Source organism: Macaca mulatta, chromosome 11 (assembly GCF_049350105.2).
Source record: "Macaca mulatta isolate MMU2019108-1 chromosome 11, T2T-MMU8v2.0, whole genome shotgun sequence".
NCBI classification, from domain to species: domain Eukaryota; kingdom Metazoa; phylum Chordata; class Mammalia; order Primates; family Cercopithecidae; genus Macaca; species Macaca mulatta.
Window position 1 is genome coordinate 6,686,390 of NC_133416.1, and position 24,537 is coordinate 6,710,926.

The window sequence follows — 24,537 nt, forward strand, 5'->3', positions numbered from 1 at the left end:
CATTCGAGAGCTATGGGACAATATCAAAGGATCTATCACACATTTAATTAGAGTCCCAAAAGGATAAAAGAAGAGAGAAGAATATTTAAATATGTTATGGCTAAGAATTTTCCAAAACTTACAGAAAACAACAAAACACAAATCAACAATGTTCAGAGAACCCCATGAAGAATAAATACAAAAACAAAAATGAAACCCCACACACTTAGATACATCATAGTCAAATTTCTGAAAACCAAAGATAGGAAGAGCAAATTTTTAATTAAGCTTATGGGGGAAGGAAATCAGATACAACAGAAGAGCAAAGTCATCACATAGGATTTATAATCAATTTCTTGGCAGAAACCATGCAGGCCAAAAGTTAATAAAGTGACATCTCAGAGCAGGGGTCCCCAACCCCCAGAGCATAGACTGGCACCTGTCCATGGCCAGTTAGGAACCAGGCCACACAGAAGGAGGTGAGCAGCAGGGCAAACCATCATTTCCGCCTAAGCTCTGCCTCCTGTCAGAACCACAGCAGCATTAGATTCTCCAAGGAGCATGAACCCTACTGTGAACTGCGCATGGGAGTGATCTAGGATGCGCACTCCTTATGAGAACCTAATGCCTGACGATCTGAGGTAGAACAATTTCATCCCAAAACCATCCTCCTACTGTCCCCAGCCTGTGGAAAAATTATCTTCCACAAAACTGATCCCTGGTGCCAAAAAGGTTGGGGACTGCTGCCTTTAAGTATGGAAAGAAAAAAAACTATTAACTCAGAATACTATATATAAATAAAATCTCTTTCAAAAATGAAGGCAAAACAATGTCTATTTTAGGGAGTAAAAGCCAAGAGAACTTATTACCAGCAAATATGAACTGTAAGAAACGTTAAAAAACAACAACAACAACAAAAAAAAGATCTTTGGGCAAAAGGAATATAATCTCAATAGAAATTTGGATCTACACAATGAAATACAGAGTACCGGAAATGGTGAAAAGGATGACAAGTAAAAGACATTTTTCCTATTAATTCCTTTCAAAGGCAATTCACTATCTAAAGTATGCTTTCTCAATCACCATTTCTCAAACACCATTACCATTATTTCTTCATTTCTTTCTGCATTGTAAATTTTTCTACTTTGTTAATAAATCACTTTTATAATAAAAATGATTTCTTTTGGAAACAAAATTTACCAACTCATTATATTTTTTATTGCAAGTTTACAAAGTTTGTAAATTACCAGTTAAGCCTCTAAAAAGCAATTTCCCCTTAGATAATACTGATTATGGATGCCTGAGGAGAAAAATGCAATCTACAAAGGAGCAATATGTTTCATTTCTCAAAAGCTGTGACATAAAACGCAAGAGGGAAATGAGAGCTCTGTCCACACCTTAATGAAAGGAATAATGGGTAAGAACAGTGAATAGAATCTTATTTCAACTTTTATATTTTAAGAAGAAATTTTTTTAGAGAGTTCCCATCGTAAACAACGGTCCTAATGGTACCTATGGTAAGATGGGATTGAAAAGAGGACACAGAAGAGTGTAACTGCTAGCTTTGATGGGTTTCCTTAAAAAAGATGAAAGAACAGAAATTAGAACAAAAGTCAAATTACACACCCACTATAATTCCTCCTTCTCCACCTACTTCTAAGTTCCCTTTATCTCCAACTCCCTGGCCTTGGCCCTCTAGAAGGTCTTCTAGATATCTGGGCCCCTAGCTTAAACCCCTCTCCTCAAAATCTTGTCCCATCCCCTCAACAGATTCCTTTAACACCTAAAACTCCTCCAACTTTCCCAGAAAATCCTTTAAATGTTCAACTGTTTGCTTTAACTTCCCTGCAAGATTTACAAAAAGCACTCTTGCCTGACCTCCAGGCCAAAGGTACACAGGTCACTTGTGTAAAAGCTGGCAGCCAGGAAATAAATCGAACACAGATTCAGGGGATTTGCAGCCTGGCAGGTTCTGCTCTACCTTACAACTCCTCTTACTTCCGTGAGACTCTGTAAGAAAACTCCAGGACTTTCCAAATTTTAGACTCCCACAGCAAATAAATAAATAAATAAATAAATAAATTCCTTAGAGTGTCCCACACTTAAAGAGAAAAAAAGCTTAGAAGTTACCCTAGATCTCCGATAATAAGCAAATATGCACCCAAAACTCCTTTGTAGAGAAAACCTGCATTTTCTTCCAGTCCCTTGGAATTGTAAATCTTACTATGTCTCTGAAATGTAAATATCTAAGGAGTTAACTAAAACAATGTCTACACCCATTTGAGACTAAAAAAAAAGGGGGGGGAAGAAGGGGCTTTTTATTTTAAAAATCAAACTGCTATAAAAAGTCCTATACCCCAAATTTAGTCCACAGCCTCCATAGGATTACCTAGCAAGGGCAAATGACAATTTTTAATGTGTTCTCCACCAATATTGGTAAAAAAAAAATTTGGCCACCTAAGCAGGTAACCTTAACTTATCCCATGTGCAAAAACATAATTTGGATCCAACTGCCCTTTTATAAACTAGTGAGCTTTATATTATTGTACCTGTCTTATCGTTAAAATTTTTCAATGAAAGCTGTAAGATTTCTTCGTGTCTATACGTTCACATATGTTTATCCATGTGTACATCTATGTTTACATGGTATAAAACCCCTTTTAAAAAGTTCTTTTAAAATTGGGTATGGAGATAAGTCAGTACTCATATAAACCAAATACTCCTAAAATTGCCAGAACTATAGAAACTAACCGAAATGTTTTTCAAGTTTACATGACTTGTGTGGTCTTTGGTAAATAAGATTAGTTTAATATTGTTAGATTAATGAAAACAGCTCTGCCTTCTGAGTTAACAGCAAACAAAACAAAACAAAAATATGTATTTAACTTCAGAGTTCTCGCTTTGGCAATAATTGTCCAACATGTATGTGCTGTAAAAATAGTTAACTGGAAAATAATCTGAGATAATGGCTAGCTTTGATGTTTTATGAAATTTTCATGAGTAATCCAAGCATAATTGTTAAGAACAACTAAATTAAATAGATATAAGTGGAATAAAATTTTATAAATATATTTTTAAATAAGAATTTTGTTTTATGATATGTTTACTTTAGATGTTTCTCAAATCTCTTTGGTAACTACGTTCTTAGGGTGTTGCTAAGTTAAATTAAATGATGGATATTCATTGCATATCTAGATCATTTCCAAGTGAAGTAAAATACTGAAACATTAATCACTGAACATAAGGTTTAACTTTACCTACTTTTGGCTTCTTATTACAAAGGAACTAAAATATTTGTGTCTGTTAGTAAATATATCCTGTTTGACATTGAAAAATTTTTCTAAGAGGAAGCATATGTTTCTAGAAATTATGAAATGTGTATTTATAAAATGTTATATAACAATTTGAAACTGTTTACCTCTTAGGTTTTCACTAGAAAATAAGGTTACCAAGAGTTAAAATTTCTAACTAATATATAAAATGATAAGAGAAACAACACTATATGCAAATACAAAAGGAAACTAAGATGTTAAATGGTATGAGGATGTGGAGTTTTTTGTTAAAGAGAAGAGTAATTTTGTCTAGTTTAGAGGTTACTTAAAGGTTGTTTCAGAATGAAGAAAGGATATAGATAAAACTTAATGACGACAGAAAGATGGGAAGAGATAGAAAGTGAAAGAAAATCTTCTATGCTCAAACTGACTATAATTGAATGAATTTATTATAAAGGTATTAAAATGAGCCTTAATATCAAAAGTATACTGAAACAAAACTAGCATTTGATCTTCTCCTTTAAAATGTCAAGATTTTCTGGTAGTGTTGATAAGAGATAATGAAAAATTTTTCTTCACCTTTTAAGTTAAACAAAAATTTGTGTCTTACCAAAATAATTTATTGTGCTTCATGTTGTCTTGTATTAGGTCTTGAATTTATTAAGAAAATTGAGTCTTTTCAATATTAAAAGAGCTAAGGTTTTTCATACAGCTATGTCAATTTCTGCATTTGCCTTTAAGTCTTTTAATTGTCACTCTGGTTAAATGAGTGATACAGTAATTTCTGATACTATTTACTCAAGTGTTTTAAACTTCTGTTATATTGAAAAACATTTTCTAAAATCAAATTCAAAATTAAATCTTTTTGACCTTGAACCAACTTTGGGACATCCCACAGGGACCCAGAACTCTCAAAAGATCTATAAAAAATAACTATTAAAACAGGCTTATTTGATACGTTAAACTACATGGAAAGTATTGTCAAATAAGAAATTATGTTTAACCTTCTTTGAATTATATAAGCATATTATTAATATGTGTTCCAGAAGTTGTAGGAAATTTCTAAAAATATATCTTGGCATAACGCTGTTAGTCATAATTTTGGTTATTATATTAAAACAGTGTATACCATAGAAATAACCAGATTTTCTTGTCAATCATGCCTTGCTTTTCTCTTCTTAATTTGTCTCTTGTTACCTGATCTGTTTCAATGACAAATGTATGAGGGTTGAGGAAAAATTGTATTTCCCCCCGACACTGATAATTAGTACCAGAAAGAATCTGGAAAAAAATCCCTAAATATTTGGAGATTAAACAACATCCTTCTAAATAACCTCTGGGTCAAAGGAGAAATCACAAAGAAAATTAGAAAATATTTTCAATTCAGCGAAAATAACAAAACAATATATCAAGATTTGTAGGATACTGTTAAAGCTATGTGTAGAGAGATATTTGTAGTATTCTAAAACAAGAAAGCTTTGAAACAGTAATCAAAGTTTGTACTTTAGGGAAAAGGCAAAAATTCAACCCAAAGCAAGCAGAAAGAAATAATAAAGATTAGAGCATAAACCAATGAAATTAATAGAAAATAATAGAAAAAAGTCAATGAAACTAAAAACTGGTTGTTTGAAAGGATCAATAAAACTAATCAAGAAAATAAAAGATAAGACAGAAATCACCAATATTGGGAACGAAAGAAGGGACATCAGTATAATTCTTGTTTATTCATTATGATGTGCTAATGTTAGTTATCTTTTCATGGGCTTATCTTATGTTCTCCACTATTCCACATTATCTGTCTCTGGAAGAGGAAAAATGATGGGAAAAGGTAGGAGAGAAAGAAGAGGTAACAAACACAAACTTCCCTAATGCTTTCATCTTGATCATCTTGCTTAACCTCACTTGTAATTCTCACAACATCTTTTCAAGGTGACACAACTAAAGATCCCTGGTCAAATCGATTTGTCCAAAGTCACGCAGCTAGTACGTGGCAGAGCCACAATTTTATCTTTTCATCTGACCCTTCCATGTCAATACAGTAATAGCAGCAATAGTAACTGAGGTGTATTGAGGACTAATTGCCAAGCTGTGTTCTAAGGAAATTGCAAATATTCTCTTACTTTTTAGTTCTCACAGCCCTACAAGGTAGTATGTTATTATCCTTAAATTACAGATGATGAAACTGATGTACAGAAATATTCACTAACCCAAGGTTGCACAGCTAGTAAGATGCAGAGACGAGATTCAAATCCAACAAGTCTAATGAGATTCCAGCTTCTAACCTCTACATTATAATGAATTCTAGGAAGGATTTAGAGAAGAAAAGAAAATGGTTGGGCATGAGACATGTCCGTGGCAAATTTATTAATTGGACAGGACTACACATGGCTACCCATCCATTACCAACACCCCCACTGCCACCATCATTCACCCCCAGCCCCACCCTCCCCTGTTCTCTTGATTTGTTCCAACTCTGAAGCTGTACCACCACAGCATCTCATCTGAGGCATTCAATCGTTCCGAGACAGATTTCCCTAACCACTCTCTCCACTCACACAATTTATAAATTTCTCCCATTGCCTCCTAGGCCTGTGCTTTAGAAGCCCATCTGATAAATTAAAGCTTACTGGAGTACTTTGTCACTTCTTTCAGGAAAATGTTTACATTTACAGAGATATAGTGCCTTCACGCCTTAAAGGAAGGAGCAGGATATTGTGAGAGACTCTCCTGACTATCCATATAAACAGTTGACTATTCTGTCTATCCATAAAAATGCTGTCAGCCACAGAGGTGGACGGGGAGCCTGAGCACAGAGTCTAGATACCTGGAAAAGGAAGGAAGAAAGGGCAGAATGCATTAAAGTAAGAATGGAAGAAACAAAGGAAGAAAAAGAATTATACCATGTAAGAGAAACAGTAGCAAGGTAAAAATTCCAATGCCCACAGAAGCCAGGCAGATAACAAAACGATCGAAGCCGACTGGGCATAACCAACTGTACATAACATCTCTCGAGTGGAAAACTAGAACCCAGGTACCCGGAAACAGTAACTACTCAGCTCCAGCAGTCCGGGGTGACTTGTGGGAAAATGAGACCAGCGTTGCCACATTCTACAATTTGCTAAGAAAAGTTGGAAATCTTCAGTTCTAATTTTTAAACATTAGTAACTAATTCAATTGAAAAAAAAATTGCATAAGTCAAACAAAAGACATCTGAAAACTGGATATTGTCTATGGGATATTAATTGGTATAACAGAGATCACAGAACACAAGCTCTGATGTGGGAACACCTGGGCATGAATCTTGGCTCTGCTGTTTCCTAACTTTGGAAAGTCTCTCCTCAAGTTCTCTCAGCTTTGTTTTTCCCATTTAAAACTATGTTAATGTGAAAATTGAACGAGCAAGGTATACAAGGACACAGTAAGCAAGTAATAAATGTTCACTTTTGGTTACCTCATTCTGAAAATCCATGAAAATGAAACTTTTGTTCATCAAACACCACCACTGTGAGTGACAAAAACAGGCCACATAATGGGAACAGATATTTGCATACACGTATAAGGGATAAGTACCCAGAATACATAAAGAACTTCTACATGTCAATAAGAAATAGACAGATAATCTAGTAGAAAAATGAACAGAAGACTAGAATACTTAAAAAAAAAAAAAAGACACCCAAGTAATCAATAAATAGGCAAAGTGCTCAATTCCCTTAATCATCAGGGAAATACAAAATTAAACCGTAATGCAGTATCTCTACACACCCATGAAATGGCAAAAATGAAAAAAGATGGAAAATGCCAAGCACTGGCCAAAATGTGGAGAAACCAGAACTCCCACATAGTTCTGGTAAGCTCTAAACAGGTACAGGCATGTTGGAAAAATTGCTTGCAGCATCTGCTAGAGCTAAGCACAGGTATCCCCTACGACCCAGCAACTCTACTCCCAAGTCTGTGCCCAACAGAAACACACATACGTGCACCAAAAGACACATAGAGGGAGGTTCAGAGCAACACTATTTATCATAGCCCCAACTAGAAGCTGCCCAAGTGATTACCAGCAATAAAATGGATAAATGCATTTTGGTATAGTCACCCAATGGAATATTATACGGCAATGAGAATGAATAAACTACAACTACACACGACAACATAAGTGAATCCTACAAATATAATGTTGAAAATGGAAGCTAGACACTAAAGTATATACGTATTGCATTCTTCTATTTATATTAAGTTCAAAAATAAAATAATGCTTGTGTTAGAAGTTAGATCATAGGCAACCCCAGGGAGGCACTAAAGGAGAGCATGGGGTCTGGAGTTTCCTGGGGTGCTAATAATGTTTTTCTTTCATCTAGGTATTGGTTGCATGGAAGATGCAGGAAGCCGTATGTTTATGGCACACACACCTTTCTATCTGTATATTATACTTTGATTTTAAAAGGTTTTAAAAGTGGCAGCACATGTCACATAATACGCACACCAGCAGATTCCCTGGAGGCCATCTTGTTTATCCCTCTGCTCTCAGGCCAGATACATTCAGTCCAGGTCAAGCATATGTAACATTCTGGCTCAGTCGGAGACTGACCTGCGAGGGGAGTTCTCACCTGAAGGAAGCATAGGAGGCCAAGCTAACAAAGGACAAGGCTTCCAAAAACAAGGTAGTGAGCCTTGAAAAGCAAGGCTGGCACTTGGCAGCACAGCCCAAGGTAGGATGGAGGCCTAACAATGGCTGCACCATTCTCAGGAGACCAGAGTTGACCAGGGGATGATTACCACAGAGCAGGCTGCCAACAAGGCATGCACCTGGAGAGCCAGCCCTGTCAGCTGGAGGGCTAATTTCTGTTCTCAACTCTACCAAGCTGACCACCGGCTCAGACCCTTCCTCCCTGGACTTAGAGAAAGATGTCAGGCTTTCCTGGTCCCTCGGGAGACGGATGAACGGCAAACAAACGTGGGTGTTCTTAGTAGTGTCATGGGCAGGTGCAGGGATGCCAGAGAGAAAGTTCTGAGGCTTTAATTAAAGTTAACAGTGTTTGCTTCTCTGGAAGACAGCCTAGAAAATCCCAGTGACAGAAGAAGCCAGGCAAGACAGCAAAAGCCTCCCCTGGGTGAACGTAAGAAACAGGGTCAACATGGTTTTTACATGCAAAATCACAAATGTTTTTTTCCTCCACCCTCAACCTCCAAGATACTATAAATGGACTATGGTGAATAAGGAGTGAGGATTGGAGAGAAAGAGAGGAAATGAAACATTTACTCAGCACCTATACGTGCCAAGCCTTAAGCAAAATGCTTTAAACACAGTATCTCATCTAATGCTTCCCAAACCTTCTAAGGCAAGTTAAAAGTTAGAATTAGGATTAGATTCAGATGGTGAAACAGTTGATGGGATCTCAGTCTTTAAAAACAAACTTTTTGGGATAAATATTCTGTGAATTCAAGAGCTACCTGTCAGCATGGGCCCTTCTCCCACCATCTGCTTTACAAGGTAACAGTTAGGTGCAGGTGGAAGTGAAATTGTATCCTTCTGATGGAAAAGTGGAGGGCCCCACTAAGCCTGTCTCTGCTGCTCCAAGTCTGAGCTGGGGTGTCCCCTCCTTGTTCCATCCACCCCAGCCCCTTCCAGTCTACCGGTTCATGAGAACCTCAGGATCCTCCAGACCCCATATGCGGACTGTAGGGCGTGCAGGTACTATGTCACGTCTATGTACCTAGATGTGTCCCTCACCCTTCCTAATCTTCTATCTGGGCAGTGCCAAGGCACTCTAACATCATGCCAGACACTGGGCTTCCTTAAAGGACCTGTAATTTTCTAAGACTGCTTTCTTGCAAACGCTGTGCCCTAGGATTCACCCCAAAATATCTGTGTTCCTACCTCCCCTTGCTTCCACAACCCATTCTCACACCCCCGAGGTTTGACCCCAAGGGCAAGAATAATCAGTCCTCAACCCTCCCCTTCTCTTCCTCTCCTTCTAAGGACCTTCCCTCATTAGAAAGGCTTGTTCTCCCTTCCTGGCTGGCACAAATTTCCCCAGGTCACATCCCCGCCACCCGACTCCCAGGGAGTGTTTGTCTTCTCTTCCTTTCCCTGGGGGCAAAAGGAAAAAAAAGCAGAAGGGTTGTTGGAAAAGAAGAGAGTCTATATCAAAAGGGATTTCAAAATCAAAATTTTTGTGAGCAGAGATACTTTATATTCATTAAACAACGCCACTAATCAGTCTCCTTTCTCAAGACCCACAACTCAGGACGCATGGTCCTTCTCTCCAGTGAGCATGGACACGCACGGAGGACTCACAGCCACAGCCCCTCAGACCTAGGCCCCTCCCCTCAGCCCTCTCCTACCAGCTCCTTCCTTCTCATCACCAGCCTGGCCACCGAGGGACTGACCCATCCATGCCTGTACCGTAAGTCTCCTGACTGGCTGTGGAACAGCAGCAGCTGGATTGTCACCGCTCTGCCAAAACCGACAGCAGGACCCTGGCTGCCTGCCCCTGAGCTGGGTACGGGCCAGCAGACACAGTAGCCACTCCTCAGATCAACAGTGGGCTGAGGAATTCTTAAGAACTGGGGAATTCTCCAGAACTCTCCAGGGCAGGGCTCTGAGTTCTTGGTCCTCCCAGGAAGGCCAACAAAAGGCCTCTTGATTAAAATAACATTTTGCTACTATGGAGCTAGTTCAGAAAATACGGTAAAGAGAGGGCTGGGGCCGGCGCGGTGGCTCACGGCTGTAATCCCAGCACTTTGGGAGGCCAAGACGGGTGGATCACAAGGTCAGGAGATCGAGACCATCCTGGCCAACATGGTGAAACCCCGTCTCTACTAAAAATACAAAAAAAAATTAGCCGGGTGTAGTGGTGGGTGCCTGTAGTCCCAGCTACTTGGGAGGCTGAGGCAGGAGAATGGCGTGAACCCGGGAGGCGGAGCTTGCAGTCAGCCAAGATCATGCCACTGCACTCCAGCCTGGGTGACAGAGCGAGACTCTGTTTCAAAAAAAAAGAGAGGGCTGGGCTTGGGATGGCAGTGCTGTGGAAGCTGGGCTTAGCTTATGTCCTGACAGCTGGAAACAACACAGCAAATGGGATGAGAACTGCTCAGAAATTCCAGAAAGACAGAGGGGAAAAAAACACCATTTGCAAGGAGAGGACCCTAGATCTATGACACTGTCCTGTGCTGTGCCACTTTTAACAAGATGTTCCCTCTCTCCAACCAAGTCCTCTCTTTAAGAAGGTTTCCAAATAAAGAGCCATTGCATAGAGCAAGGGAGGCTGCAGGGCCAGGCTGATGGGGTACAGGTGGGACCAGGAACCAGGACTGGCTGGCCTGGCACGGCCTCTCACTGGTCCTGCAAGCAGCAGATGCATTCAGAGGAGCAAACAGGCCCAAAGACCAAGAAAGAGGGTCAGGGGCCAGAGGAGCAAACACTGAGTCCAGGATCAACCAGAGAAAGGAGGGGCAAGTGACACTTAGGTAAGTAAGGCATACAAGAGATGAGAGCTAGGAAAGTAAATTACAGCAAGAAAAACAAAGCAGGAAGAAACCAAATCACAGCATTGGCAGAATCCGCATCTGAATCCAAGAGAAACGGTAAAGGTGAGTCCTGAGCTCAGGTCTCTCTACCTGCCTGTACATTCCTATCAGTGGGTGGCGGATGGACCTCCATTAACAGCCATGCCTCCCCATCCAGAAGGAGAGGAATATCCCAGAGTAAAATAGAATCACTCTATTTCTGCATGCACCCTTCATTCTAGGTACTCTGCTGAATGTTTTGCACGCATGATCCCTTAGGATCCTCACAAGAATCCTCTAAGTGGATACAGTCTTTGCAAACAAATGGCTTGGGAAGGGTCCTTCCCCTGAATATTATACACAGTCCCACCTAAGGGCAGAAGGCTTGAAGAGCAGTGTGGTCTATGTTTCAGCTTCCACTCACCCCTTCAGCTGGGCACCTATGGGCAATGGACAAAATTCACAAGCCTGTGTGGCAGCCTGAGAAGGAGAGATGCTGTCTATCTACATTTAATAGATGAGAGAATGGAAGCTTACAGGTGAAATGCCTTGCCCAAGTTGACAAAGCCCATAGGTTGCAGACCCAACATTCAAACTCTAATCTATTGAGGGAGAAAAGTCCATGCTCTTAACTACTAGGCTATGCAACAGAAGCTGAGAGAAATGCCTTAAAGGAGTTCACAGCAGTGGAAATAGATTCCCAATGACCCTAAAATAGCCAAGAAACCCCCTTTGCCAGTTATACGACTTGCCCCAGTTCATGGGATGGAACCACAGAAAAGCAAAGCGAATCATATTCTTCCAGCTCATTGGTTTCCAAACTCATGAATCCACCAGTCTACTTGACATTTCCCCATGAGTGGCTAACAAGGGTCTCAAGGTTAACAAGATCAAAGTGGAACTCTTGGTTTCCTTGCTGCACTGGAACGATTCCTCTCCTTCAGCATACAGAACCATGCCTAGTTGCTCAGGACAAAACATGGAAGTAATCATCTTTGGTTTTTTAAAAAAATCAAATTCTACTTCCAATTCATCAATAAATCCTGTAGATGCTACTTTCAAAAACACACCAAATCCAACCATGTCTCACCATCTCCACCACCAACACTCTGGCCCAACACAGTCCCTGCAAAGACCTCCCTGCTTCTACCCTTGCCCCATGCAATCTTTTCACGACACATCTGTCAGATTCTTTCTTCCTCTGTTCAGGATGATTTTCTGACTTTATATCACATGTAGAAGAAAACCCAAAATCGTTTTCAGGATCTACAAGGTCCTGTTGGATCTGGCCCCCCTCTTTGGCTCAGCTCCAGCTCTATGAGGCACCTTACCCTTCCTCAGACACACCACACCTGATGCCACTTCCACGCCTCTGCCATGGTTGTGCCCTCTTCTCATGCTCACTCCCCTACTTCCTCCAACTGCTCCAATGTCACCCCCTCAGAGAGGCCTTCTGTGATCACCCCATCCCAAATGGCCCCGACCTCTCAACCTGCTTCATCTTTCCTCTTGACAATGATCATTACCTAACATTGCTTTCTAAATTTGTGTCTTTATCCCTCTCCACCGCTAGAATGTAAGCACCATGAGAGCAGAGACTTGTTCTGCCCTGTTCACTGTTGTATTCTTAGTGCCTAGAATGGGCCTGGTGTATAGCAGTGGCTTAATAAGCATTTGTTCAATGGATGACTAAATCCTCATCAAAACCCCAAAAGGTGGGCTATAAAGCCTATCCCTGTTCTGTGCATGAGGCGAGTGCAGCTTAGGGAGATTGAGTCAATTATGTAAGGTCACACCGCTAATGAGAAGAATGCAGACTCGAAGCTGCCCAACTTCAACCTATGCTTACCCATGGCATGTGTCTTTTAAGACACCGTTACATGTAGATGATAATGTAGATTTAAGCCTCCCAGCTTAAAAAGTGTTATCATTTCTTTTCTATTTTATAAAAAGATGGAAGGTACCCTAAGCATCATCTACAACAGAATTCTCAGCTGGGCGCTGTAGCCCATGCCTGTAATCCCAGCACTCTGAGAGGCCAAGGCAGGTGGATCACTTGAGGTCAGGAGTTCAAGACCAGCCTGGCCATCAAGGTGAAATCTCGTCTCTACTAAAAATACAAAAATTATCTGGGCGTGGTGGTGGGTGCCTGTAATCCCAGCTACTCGGGAGGCTGAGGCAGGAGAACGGCTTTAACCCAGGAGAGAGAGGTTGCAGTGAGCCGAGATCAAGCCACTGCACTGCAGAGCAAGATTCTGTCTCAAAATTAAAAATAAAAGTAAGACAGAATTCTTCACTGAATGGTTTATAAAACCTTGTGACCTCCAAAAGGGGATTCACATCAGAAAAGACAGTGATGGTATCTGTCCCAGTTTTTATTTGTTGAAAAGCAATAAATGAAATTATTTAAACATCATCTGTTCATTACTAAACAGCATGAGAGCTTCCAAGTATATGTCAAACGGTGATTAGAGACACATGCTCATGGGCCAGCTAGCCCTGCAATCGTCTGTAGCCTGGTGGTTTGGGTTTCATTATTTTTACTCTCATTCTTGAATATTGCTTTACTTTTTACCCACAACAGATTTTTTAATAAAGAGGAAAACATAAAGAACACTGATGGTGAAAAATACCACATTAATGCAGAGCAAAAAAAAATGATAAGAAATCAATAAATTTTTCCTCTAGATGATGTTCACACAGATCCATAAACTGCACACAACTGATCAAAAGTATCACATGACAGAGAAAGAATTCCATTATGAAAACCCAATGTTAAAAGGGAAGGGAGTTATTACATCAATTACATCCGATTGGCTTTTCATTATCGGTAACGATTGTCTCCACCTACCAAGTGTAATCTATACTGAAGTCCTTGCCATAGTAGCCTAAATCTTCTCTTTTCACTTATCATTTGGGAATAAAAGATAATTATTAGATTAAAAACCAGTTAAATGTTTAACTCAAAGGGCAAACATATCAAATTTCATGTTAAAATAGAAGATTTTGTCTAATTTGAGGCTGTAATATGATGATAAATTTTAATCTAAGTTTTTATATACATCATTACCCAAACCAAAGATGATATACTCTGCTATTTAAAAATGTATTTGTTGGAACATCTTGTTTTTTTCTTACATAATTTAATGTGATAGCATAAACAGCATGTGCCACACTTGTTAAAAAAGAAAAGGATAGACTCGTCTTTATGTATAGTGTACATTATAAAAGATTGTATGCAAGTGAACTTTATGGTACAATATCCCCTAATATATAGATCTAAAATCAAATATTTTTGCTGAAAATCATTTCTTCATCATATACCACATAATATGGACATTAATAGCCACTCCCAAGGGAGTCCAGAGGATTAAACATGTGCTGTCAAGAAGGGGTTTTGTGCAGAGCTGCTGACCCATTCCTTGCCTTGCTCCACCTGGCCTGTGCCCCAGGAGGCTGATGTCTGTGGATTGCAACAACTAGGCTCCCTGGCCAATAGCAGGCATGAGCAGGAGTCAGTGGATGGGAGAGTAAAGAGACTGGGGCGTTGACTTCCCCCAGTTCCCTGGCTATGAAGCCCTGTCTTGGCAGTGGGTGCCACAGCTTGTATCAGAGCTTTTCTCCCATGCACCAGCTCTGGCCACAGCCCTCTCTGGGTTCTGTAGTCACTCCTTCTCTTGTCCCTTCCTGCCAGAGGTGTTAACAGTCCTCCCACTGTTGTCGATCTCAGTGGTGCTTCCCCATTTTTTGTTGATTTCCTGTAGTCCTCAATTACCCATTTGAGCGTGTCACCCCTTCCTTGCCAAGTCTCTAAATAATCCCAAGATTCTAAAGTCTAAAAAAGGGTCAGGGGAGTTAGAAGCTACTGGTCTGTTAGAATTATTTCATTTTACGGATTGGGGAACTGAGCCTAAGAGAGATTACAAGACTTGTCCAAAATCGCCACCAACAGCAAGGCAGAGCCACAATTAGAAATCGGATCTTAGATTAGAAGATTTATATGAGTTAATTAAGTGCTTGAAACAGCACTTGACACATGGAATTACTCAGAAATGTTAGCTACCATCATCATCATCATTATCATCATGTGCTAATTCCTAATTCAGTTATGGATCAGAAAAGGGGGAAATGGATAAAAAATTCACAATCTTTCTAGCTTAAGAATTCAAAAAGTAATCCTGTTTGGTAGATGGAGAGAAACCACCAAAGCCCAGAAAGGTTCTTTCCAAGGCTGAGCCACCGCTCCCTACAGCAGGAATGAGAAAGAGGCACCAAGGCTCACAACTGAGCCTTGGTGAATGAGCACGGGATGCATTCCAACCCCTCACGCTCCCCTGGTCAGGTGCCTTCTTCAGGGCACAACCCGCACAACTGTCATACAATGGCCCTGGCTCAGGTCCCCCAGCAAGTTAGCATCACTGTTAAATGAAAATGACCTTATCTCATTGAGTTGCTGTGAATGTCCATGAAGACAGCATATGAAAAGTGCTTTAAAAACTCTAAAGCAGAGGATTCCAAGATGAATTACCGTGGCCTTCTTGCTCCACATTCTTCCAAAACGAAAAGCAGCCAGAGACTAGAATAAGAAGAGCTTGAGGAATTCTTTGACTTTGCTATTGCATAATGTGTGGGGATGGCAGAAAAAAAATAATAATAAACCTTTTCCATCTTATGACAAAAAGTTGTTCTTGGGCAGGATGCAGTGGCTCACACCTATAATCCCAGCACTTCGGGAGGGCAAGGTGGGCAGACTGCTTGAGCTCAGGAGTTTGAAACTAGCCTAGGGAAAATTGCAAAACCCCATCTCTACTGAAAAAATAAAAAACATAAAAATTATCCAGGTGTGATGGCACGCACCTATAGTCCCAGCTATTCAGAGGCTGAGGCAGGAGGATGCCTTGAGCCTGAGATGGGGAGGTTGCAGTGAGTCGAGATCACACCACCACACTCTAACCTGGGAAACGGTGTGAGACCATCTCAAAAATAAAAAAAGTTGTTCTTCAATGTTTTCAAGGGGAAAGAAAGAAGAGCACTATGATATGCAACAATTGTGCTAAGGAAAGAGTTATATTTTATGTAAAAAGTTTGATTAAGAAATGCCTTGGTACAAAGCACATCCTTTGCTAAAAGCTCACGGGCAACATTGGTGTTAATGTTTCCAAAGGATACCCGATGCTTTGTTGGAACCTCTAGGAGAGCTGTGTCAGGACCCAGCCCTCCCAGGGACAGGGTTGCTCTTCAGCAAGACAGGCTGTGCCCAGCCTGAATTTCCAAAGCCCAGGTCCTGCCCCCAGGTTCATCCATGTGAAATTTCAGCTGACCCCTCATTTGTACTTCTTACAAATTCAAGGTGCATTTCTCACCTTAGAAATAACCCTGTCAGTTCTGCACCTAGGCATTGCATCTCTTCTTGATGACTTTCTTTTAATCAAAATCTGCCACCCTTTCCTCCACCAAGCAAGGAAAGAAAAAGAGCATTTATTGAGCACCTACACTGTTTTTTAGATGCATAGATGGTTTAATCCCTGATTTATGAGTCAGAAATTATTCCCCCAATTTGCAGATCAGGAAAACCATTTTCAAAGAAGCTAAATTCCTTGCCCAAGCTCACACATGCAGTTAACTACACATCTGAGTTTCCAACTCGAGTCTATTTTGAGAGCCTTTGATCTCTTCCACTGCCCTACTTTTTGCCAATGCCAAACTTTTTCTTTCCACTGCTAATTTCACCTTCCTTTTCTACCACTAGAATATTATTAATGGACAAGAGAATAGAAATAATTATGTGCACAGAGAGAGAGAAAGAGAGAGAAAAATAAATTCTACAAAAGAGGAACAATCTCCATTGTCTCATCTTAACCCAAAAGGTCACATATGCCCACATGAGTCATGTTAAAAATTATACAAGAATAAAGATGAAATACTTCCCAATGATTTTTCCAAATATCAAGATGCATCATCCTGAACACCACAAATTTTTTATTTAGAAATGTGTCAGAACAATTTTCTCCTTCTAATCTCTCCATGATAGACCTCATGTGCCTCTGAGACCATGTACTAGTACAGAAGCCCTTCCCACCTGAAGTCTTGCCCAGCACCAACTACAGTTTTTGCTGCGCTGGCAGTAAAGGGCATAGTAAACAAAGGAGCATGGGTTGAACACTGACACAAAAGCAGCTCAAAAAGCTGTCAATATCAACACCATCTAAAACCCATCCTCGCGTATCATGATTGAGGATGAAGATTTAGGCTTGCCAAGGCTATTCACACGACAGTCAATGAAAAAAGTCCACCCTCTATCTCCAAACCAATCAGTCCTTCCTCAGACCACTCAACAGCAATGAGCACTGTTGGCAAACATACGTCCCCATAACTCACCTGTCACATTCTAGGACTTACTTCTGATGCATGGTCACAGTACTGACATTGTGCAACACCCTATCACATGCAATCCTCCCAACCCCTCTTTGTAAAAGAAAGTGATGGTCACAGGTGTTCGGCGACTGACCCAGAGCCAAGCAGCTGTGATAGGTGAATATGGAGACTTACACCATGTCTTTGGCTACCATTGCCTGCTTTCTTGTTATGTAACTGGTTGTGTCTTGTCTACTTGGCCTCATTAAAAGTACCTCAAGGACTTACACATCTTTTTATTCCCACACAGGCATTGTACAAGGCTCTGTCCTTTCCAAGCACTTGTCAAATCCCTATTGAATGCATGAACAAATGAAGGTGTGACACGAGCATCTTCCATGTGTCAAGTAATGGCAAGTGGAAGAACGCATCAGCTGATGTGCATGAGAGACATTTAGGAAGAAAGCCATTCAGGGACAGCACCAGTTTCTGTCACCAGGATCCTGGTTACCCGGAAGAATCTAAATGTGAGTAACCTTTGCATGGACTCGGCCATGAGCTTTCTCCTAGCATATTTTAACATAAGGCCTAGAGAATGAGAAGCTCCTTTGATCTTAGATACAGTCTTGGTCTCATTGACTTCTTCTCATTGGTATCCATATGTAGAATTTCAGCAGAACTTGAGGGTTAAGTCCGAGGTTGCATACTTTCCCAACCTTGGCGTGGCTCTGGAGGTGTCTGGGGGCACAACAATGCCATAACCTTCAGGACAACTCCAAAGTTCGAGGAGAAGAGCTCCTACATTTGACAGACCTCAAAGAACTTAGCTTCTAGATATTAGGGAAGGGTCATGAACCCTCCATTTAAACCTACCTGAAGTTCTTTCAGAACCTGGGATGTACGACAGTGTATGTGCAAATACACAAAGAATAAATATTGAGGGGCAAGAAAATCAATGAACTTAAAAATAATTAAATGTGGAAACTCACATGAGCCTGAGCTTGGAGGAAATTTAAAAGCCACTTTTTAACAGACAAGAAGTTTATAGAGTCCAGTTAACTGTAGCTGAGGCACCAGCGTTAACCAAGGGTTGTCAGCATTACAGATGACAAGAAGAAATGATATTTAGCTAAGACAGTGAGGTCATGGGGTGGCAAAAACCAGCATGCCTCATTGAGCTCTGCAGAGAAGTGAAGATTCAAGCATTTGTCCTTCACCTCATGTTGATGATACAGAGAAGGAGACAAGGTCATTGGGAGCAAAGACTGCAAAAAATCAGGAGAAGAAATAAGAATAGTGTCCCCATGTGAACTTGGTCCTCTCAAAGCCTGGCAAGTGGCAGCATGAACTGAGGGAACCAAAAGGCCAATGTGGGGCTTGTAAACATGGTTCCCGAGACATTCAAAGGCTGTTTCCCAGCAATGCTTTCTTATTATTGCAGGGCAACTGCATCACAAACATATGGATTTGATTCCACCTCCCCACCCCCATCTTCCTCTCCTTATGCCAGAAAAACACATACAGATTTCAAAATGAAAAGGAAAAAAAACAAAAGAACGGCCAGGGACCAAAATGCGTAGTATGGTTTTCAGAGAGCTTGGAACATGCTAGGAAAATCATTGTAGCTGGTCAACAAATCCAAATGGCAGTGGCACCCAGCCCTGTCATGAACGTTCACAGCCAGGAAAGTGACTACAAGGAGGTGGGAGCAGACATTTGGTCTGCCCAAGGGGACAAAAAAGAAATAGCCCCCAAATGTCAAACACTGGGACGGGTAAGGTGACTAATGTGAGGGTGACTCCACCTCTGTCCTCAGACTTTATCAAAGGGATGGTGTCCAGCTGTTCCCTGTCTCCTCTGGAAATGGAACAGAACAGCTTCCATTAGACAGAAGGGAATGCAATTTAGACATCAAACAGAATGCCTAGTTGTAATCCACTCTTATAACAAAGCAGATTAATTGCATGCCTACAAGCCAAACTATTTAGTAATATTTATTGAGTGCCTACTCTAATAAGACTAACGTTATGTGTCAGACACTAATCTAAGTAGTTTTCAAATATTATTGCCAATCTTCACAACAGCACTACAAGATGCGTATTCTTAACGCTATTTTATAGATGAGGACTGAGGAACAGAGAAGTTAAATGAGTATTATAAAGCTAGGAAATAATGGAAAACGAGGATTTGAACTCAAGTGTATCTAATTCCATTTTTTTCTTTATTCACTGTAATTTGGCTCAGTGCTAAAGGGGTTCTTTGTACCATCCTGCAGAAAGTGTCACATTATTTTACCTCTGAATGAATAAATAAATGAAAGAATAAATGAACAAGTACAAATGATGGGTCTTGCTGCTGATGTTTATACCATATTTCCTCAATGCAAATATGCACTTTCCCCACATCTTAACATATCCGAAATCAAAATGCAATTCCAATAGATGGCATGGCATAATGTAATTGGCAATGCTCTTTTGTGTTAGTATTACACGAAATAAATGTATATCTTACAATCAGCAGACTCTTAGAATAAATGAAATATGGTCATCTCGAACCAAGACCAGTTCCACATGGAAAGTGTAATGAACAATATGCGGCAATGGAGGAGGTTAAGTGCCAAATAAGGTATGTGTCATAGGAGATCAAGTGAGAAGAAAAAAATCTTGAGTCCAGAGCAGTTCAAAAACAGTAGGATCAATTGTAAATTTAAAGGCTTATAGAATTTTGATGGAGGTGCAGAATGATTATGTGAGGTATCTCTCTCAAAAGAGTATAAGTTTCTTAAAGGTATGGATCTTGTCTGATTTCTTTTTTGGTTCCCAAGTTCCCAGTTCTGCATTATTCAAGAGAGAATGGGAGTCTCTCCTTACTGGAAGTATTGAAAAGGAAAGAAAGCCCAACCCAGCCAACATTTCTGGTTACTACTGCCCAAGGACAAAAAGAGTTGAATCAAATGACCTCTGGAGAATCCTTCTAGATCCAGGATTCTATATCTTAAATGTGAAACCTGATTGGTTGCTAATCTGATTAACTGTGAAAATTTAGTGTGAATTGACAGTGTCCAATCAAGAGTACACTCAGTAAGACTTTTTTCACTCCCTTTTCTTTGGTCAAACTCAAGCTCCTTTCTCCCATTTCTACACTTTTAAATCACTTCTTCTCTCCCCAACTCCCACAACACATACAAATACTGTCATTTAAAGACAAATCAATCTCCCTTCTCCATTCTCAATTTAAATAATCTAGAATGCCTATGTTCTTCAGAAAAATGGGTTTTAGAAAACAGGGACAAAAAGCCTTTAATAAGGACTTCCTCCAAACCCTCTTCTTTCTAAACCCTATCACAATAGACGTAACATCCAAAAAGAATTCCTCCATGCAAAAAATCATGGGTGAAAATCTGTGGAGGAATAGGAAATTCACATAGTCTCAAGGACCCTCCTCATAAATTACTTAATAATTACAAAGGAAGACCAGTAGCCTCACAGTGGAGGAATCTGGCAGAGACTGTCATAATCCAGACCAGAGCTAACATCACCAAAAAAGGCACACAGCAACAGCACACACCTCCTCTCAGGAGGTTTTGGAAAGGACCAAAGTGACTTATGTAGGGTTTCTGCTAAAAACGCATCGTCTGAATGCAGTCAAGAGGAAACGTCACACGAAGCCAAATCGGCAGACCTTCTATAAAATGATCCTTTAGTCCTCAAAAATTTCAGTGTCATGAAAGACAAAGAAAGGATTCCAGATTAAAGGAGGTATAACAACTAGATGTTATTTTCATGTGCCTTGCATTTATGCAGACCATACCTCGTTCATCTGTTGCAAGCTGACCTAAACCATTGCACTTATGTACAATTCTTTTTTGACAGACAATGGTGGTCCTTGAAGAAGTATTAAAATAAGTTACATTTATTGACTGAACATTTATTAGCAGCACGATAAAGGAGGTGTAACAACTAAATGATATAACAACTAAATGTGACATGTGAGCCTAGGTTGATTCTTGGACTAAAAAAAATTAAATGCTAAAACAGGACATAATTGGGACAATTGATTTCAAAATGGATTGTAGAATAGGTAATGGTGTTGTATCAGTGTAAAATATCCTGATTTTGAAAATCAGATGTAAGAAAAAGTCTTTGTTTTTAGAAAATACACATATAGATTACTTCAAAAGTAAAGGGGCATGATATCTGCCACACACTCTTAATTGGTTCAATAATAACATGTCTGTATTATTATTAATATACCTCTATGCATATATTCCTATAGCTTCATATAGATTCATATGCATCAGAAGAGTAAATGTGGCAAATGTGAACAACTGATGAATCTGAGTGCTGATAATAGGGAGTTATTTGTATTATTTTTGAAATATCATTAATTTTTAATGGCAAAATTTTGCACCAACCTAATACATCTTGTAACTCTGAAATTGTTTCAAAATAAAAAGTAGAAAAACCAACAAGGAAAAACAGTATCTTATTTTTTACAGTAGTCATTTGTTCCCTGCCCTGGCCTCTAAGCAGCAATGTCTGATTTCTTAATCGCAGAAGAAAATAGAGAAACTTCCGTTAGCACATCCTAGCTCTTAACACGTTCAGTCGTTCCTTTGATTTCAGTAGAGACTACAAGTAAACAAAGTGATAGTTGGAAATAATTATCTGAGCATAAAACAATTAGTGCAACAACCACAGAGAGAGTCACTGGCCGTGTACGTGGCCGCAGGAGGATCCTTCACTTGTAAACACACCAACTGGGAAACTCAGCCAAACCCACTCTGCCCTCAGGAACTGCAAGTCTTAAATCAAAGTTACAAGGAAGGGCAGGCAGTGGGGCTGTGTATATTTTGAAGGAGTCCCTGAATACAAGAATAAATCTGTTCCTGGAAACAGCTTTTGGAAGGGATAAAAGGAAACCTTGATGACTTTGTGAGATATTGGGATGGCTTACGAGGAGAAGCCAATGGGCGTCCTTCCCTGGACATCTTTAAAAGATGGGAAAGCCATCTAGGAAAATGTTACAATGTGTAACATTTTCTTTCAAGTACTTCATCATAGAAAGTGTGAGAGTTTTGTCTTATTGAACTGAAGATATGGCTCAGGTAGCAATCAAAAAGGCTCAGGGTCAGGTATTCAGACAGTCCAGGCTTAGAGGCGGCTGCTATGAGCATTGCTGCCCTCATATCACTATTAATGACCAGAACTTGGTTAATTAGCATGCAAAGGGTCAAAAATGGATTTATGGGTGAAGATAATGGCCCGTTGACTAGCATCATAAACGTTAGAAAAGGGCTGTCATTTGGTGAAATTGGAGCTATTCAAATAATATGAACTGGCCAGACATATTCCATACATACTCCTCACTCTTGCTAATTAATATCTATGAGGCCTGTACCCTTTGAACTCAGGGGTGGTGCTCCAGGCTAAGCCACTAAATGGCCCTGTGCCTAGCTGAGTCTCTAGATTCTGTTTCTCTGACGTCGGTTACAAGACTGACCAAGGTCTATCTCTAGGATTGAGATGTTTGCCTGGAGTAAATCTTTTAGGCAAAGAGACGATCAGAGAACATAAAAGAACAGTAAATTTGGGCACCCTGAAAAAGGTCATATGAACTACTTCTTTTTCATGCTGCTAATAAATGTTTAGTCAATAAATATAACTTATTTTAATACTTCTTCAAGGACCACCATTGTCTGTCAAAAAAGAATTATATGTAAGTGCAATAGGTTAGGTCAGCTTGCAACAGATGAAAGAGGTATGGTCTGCATGAATGAAAGGCAGCAGGCAAGATGACCTGTTGGGTGGCCTTTTTGTTAATGATCTCTAATTTAATTAATTCCATTGTGGTCTGAGGATATATGCTGTATGATCTCAATTCTTTAAAATCATTGGAACTTGTTTTATAGGCTAGAATATGTTCTGTCTTGGTAAATGGTCCATGTGCACGTGAAAATAATGTTTCTGCTGCAGTTTGGGTGTAGTATTCTATAAATATCAATTAGGACAAGTTCATTCATAATATTGTTCAAGTCTACTATAACCTTAATGATCATCTATTTGGTCTACCAACTACCGAAAAAGATGGTATCACCAAATGTAACTGATTTGTCTATTTCTCCTTTTCATTTTGTCAATTATTGCTCCATCTATTTTGAAGCTCTGTTATTAGGAACACACACATTTAGGATTTTTATGTCTTCTTAATGAATTAACTCTTTGTCAATATAAATATTATCCATATGTCTGATAATATTCTTTTCCCAGACCCTACTGTCTGATATTAATATAACCACTTTAGCTTTCTTTTAATTAGTGTTTATATGGCAGAACATTTTTCAAACCTTTAACATATCTATGCCTGTATATTTGAAGTGTGTTTCTAGTAAACAGCATATAATTGGGTATTGCATTTTTATTAAATCTGGCCATTTCTACCCCCTAATTTTGATGTTTAGGCCATTTATACTTAATGTAATTGTCATTATGGATTTAAGTCTCCTACCTATCTTGCTATTTTATCTAGGACTTGTTCAGAGCTACCGTAGGACGAACCTTGTTTTTTTCAGGGATTACCCGCCTATTGTCTAACATCTGAAAACAATTATTGTATTTTTTAAATCAGGTTTCCAGTTGGTGATGGCAGAAAAGCTAGTCCTGCACCAGTTACTCCATCATGGCCAGATGTAGACGTAGGAAATCTGTATTTTACAGGTTTCTCAGGTGATTCTGGTGTGCTGCTACAGCTGGGAGCCATTGCTTTAACCCAAAGGTCACAAGTTTAAATGGAATCATGGAAACGTAAGCCACTGGATTGGCTATAAGACAACAGGGGATGCTGGGAGTTGAAGACAGCTAGATAGCATGGGCTCCAATGGAAAACATCTACATTTAACGCTTTTAAAACATCTTTTGAGCCAAATCTTAAAACTGTCTACTAGCAGAAATCTTCCCTGAGATCACAGGATGCCACATCTGTGTATCTTCCCTAGAGCCAATCTACCACTTCAAATGGGGTCCCAGAACGGAGCACAGTCCTCCTTGGTGGAATGACAGCTCAAAGGTGATAACCCACAGTTACCTATAATCTACATCCAACAAGTTCTTTATGTCAGTGTGAGACAAGTTCATATTTTAGCAACACACTGAGAGCTCATGCTCAGGGGTGCTTAACTCACCTCCACTCCCCATCTCTCACACAAATGCCTGCCAAATCAGACCTTTCTGTCCTGCATGCTGCTAATTGACTTTACATTTATCATGATTACATTTCATCTCGTTGGTTTTGGCTCATGGTTTCATCTTGTCAAGCACACTTCAATTCTTGATTCTGTTATCTCTCAAGATAACCTTCACCCAGATGGGCAACAGCTGAAAATCGGGTAGGTATGCCTCCCATTCTCAAGGACCCAGAGCAAGTGACT

At 39.9% G+C, this 24,537-nt stretch overlaps 1 protein-coding gene across 5 annotated transcripts in view; it reads right to left on the reverse strand.

Annotated features, from left to right (window-relative positions):
* ANO2 (anoctamin 2) overlaps positions 1–24,537 on the reverse strand; it is a 393,019-nt gene that overhangs the window by 206,041 nt on the left and 162,441 nt on the right. The gene's annotated exons all lie outside the window — the stretch shown is intronic.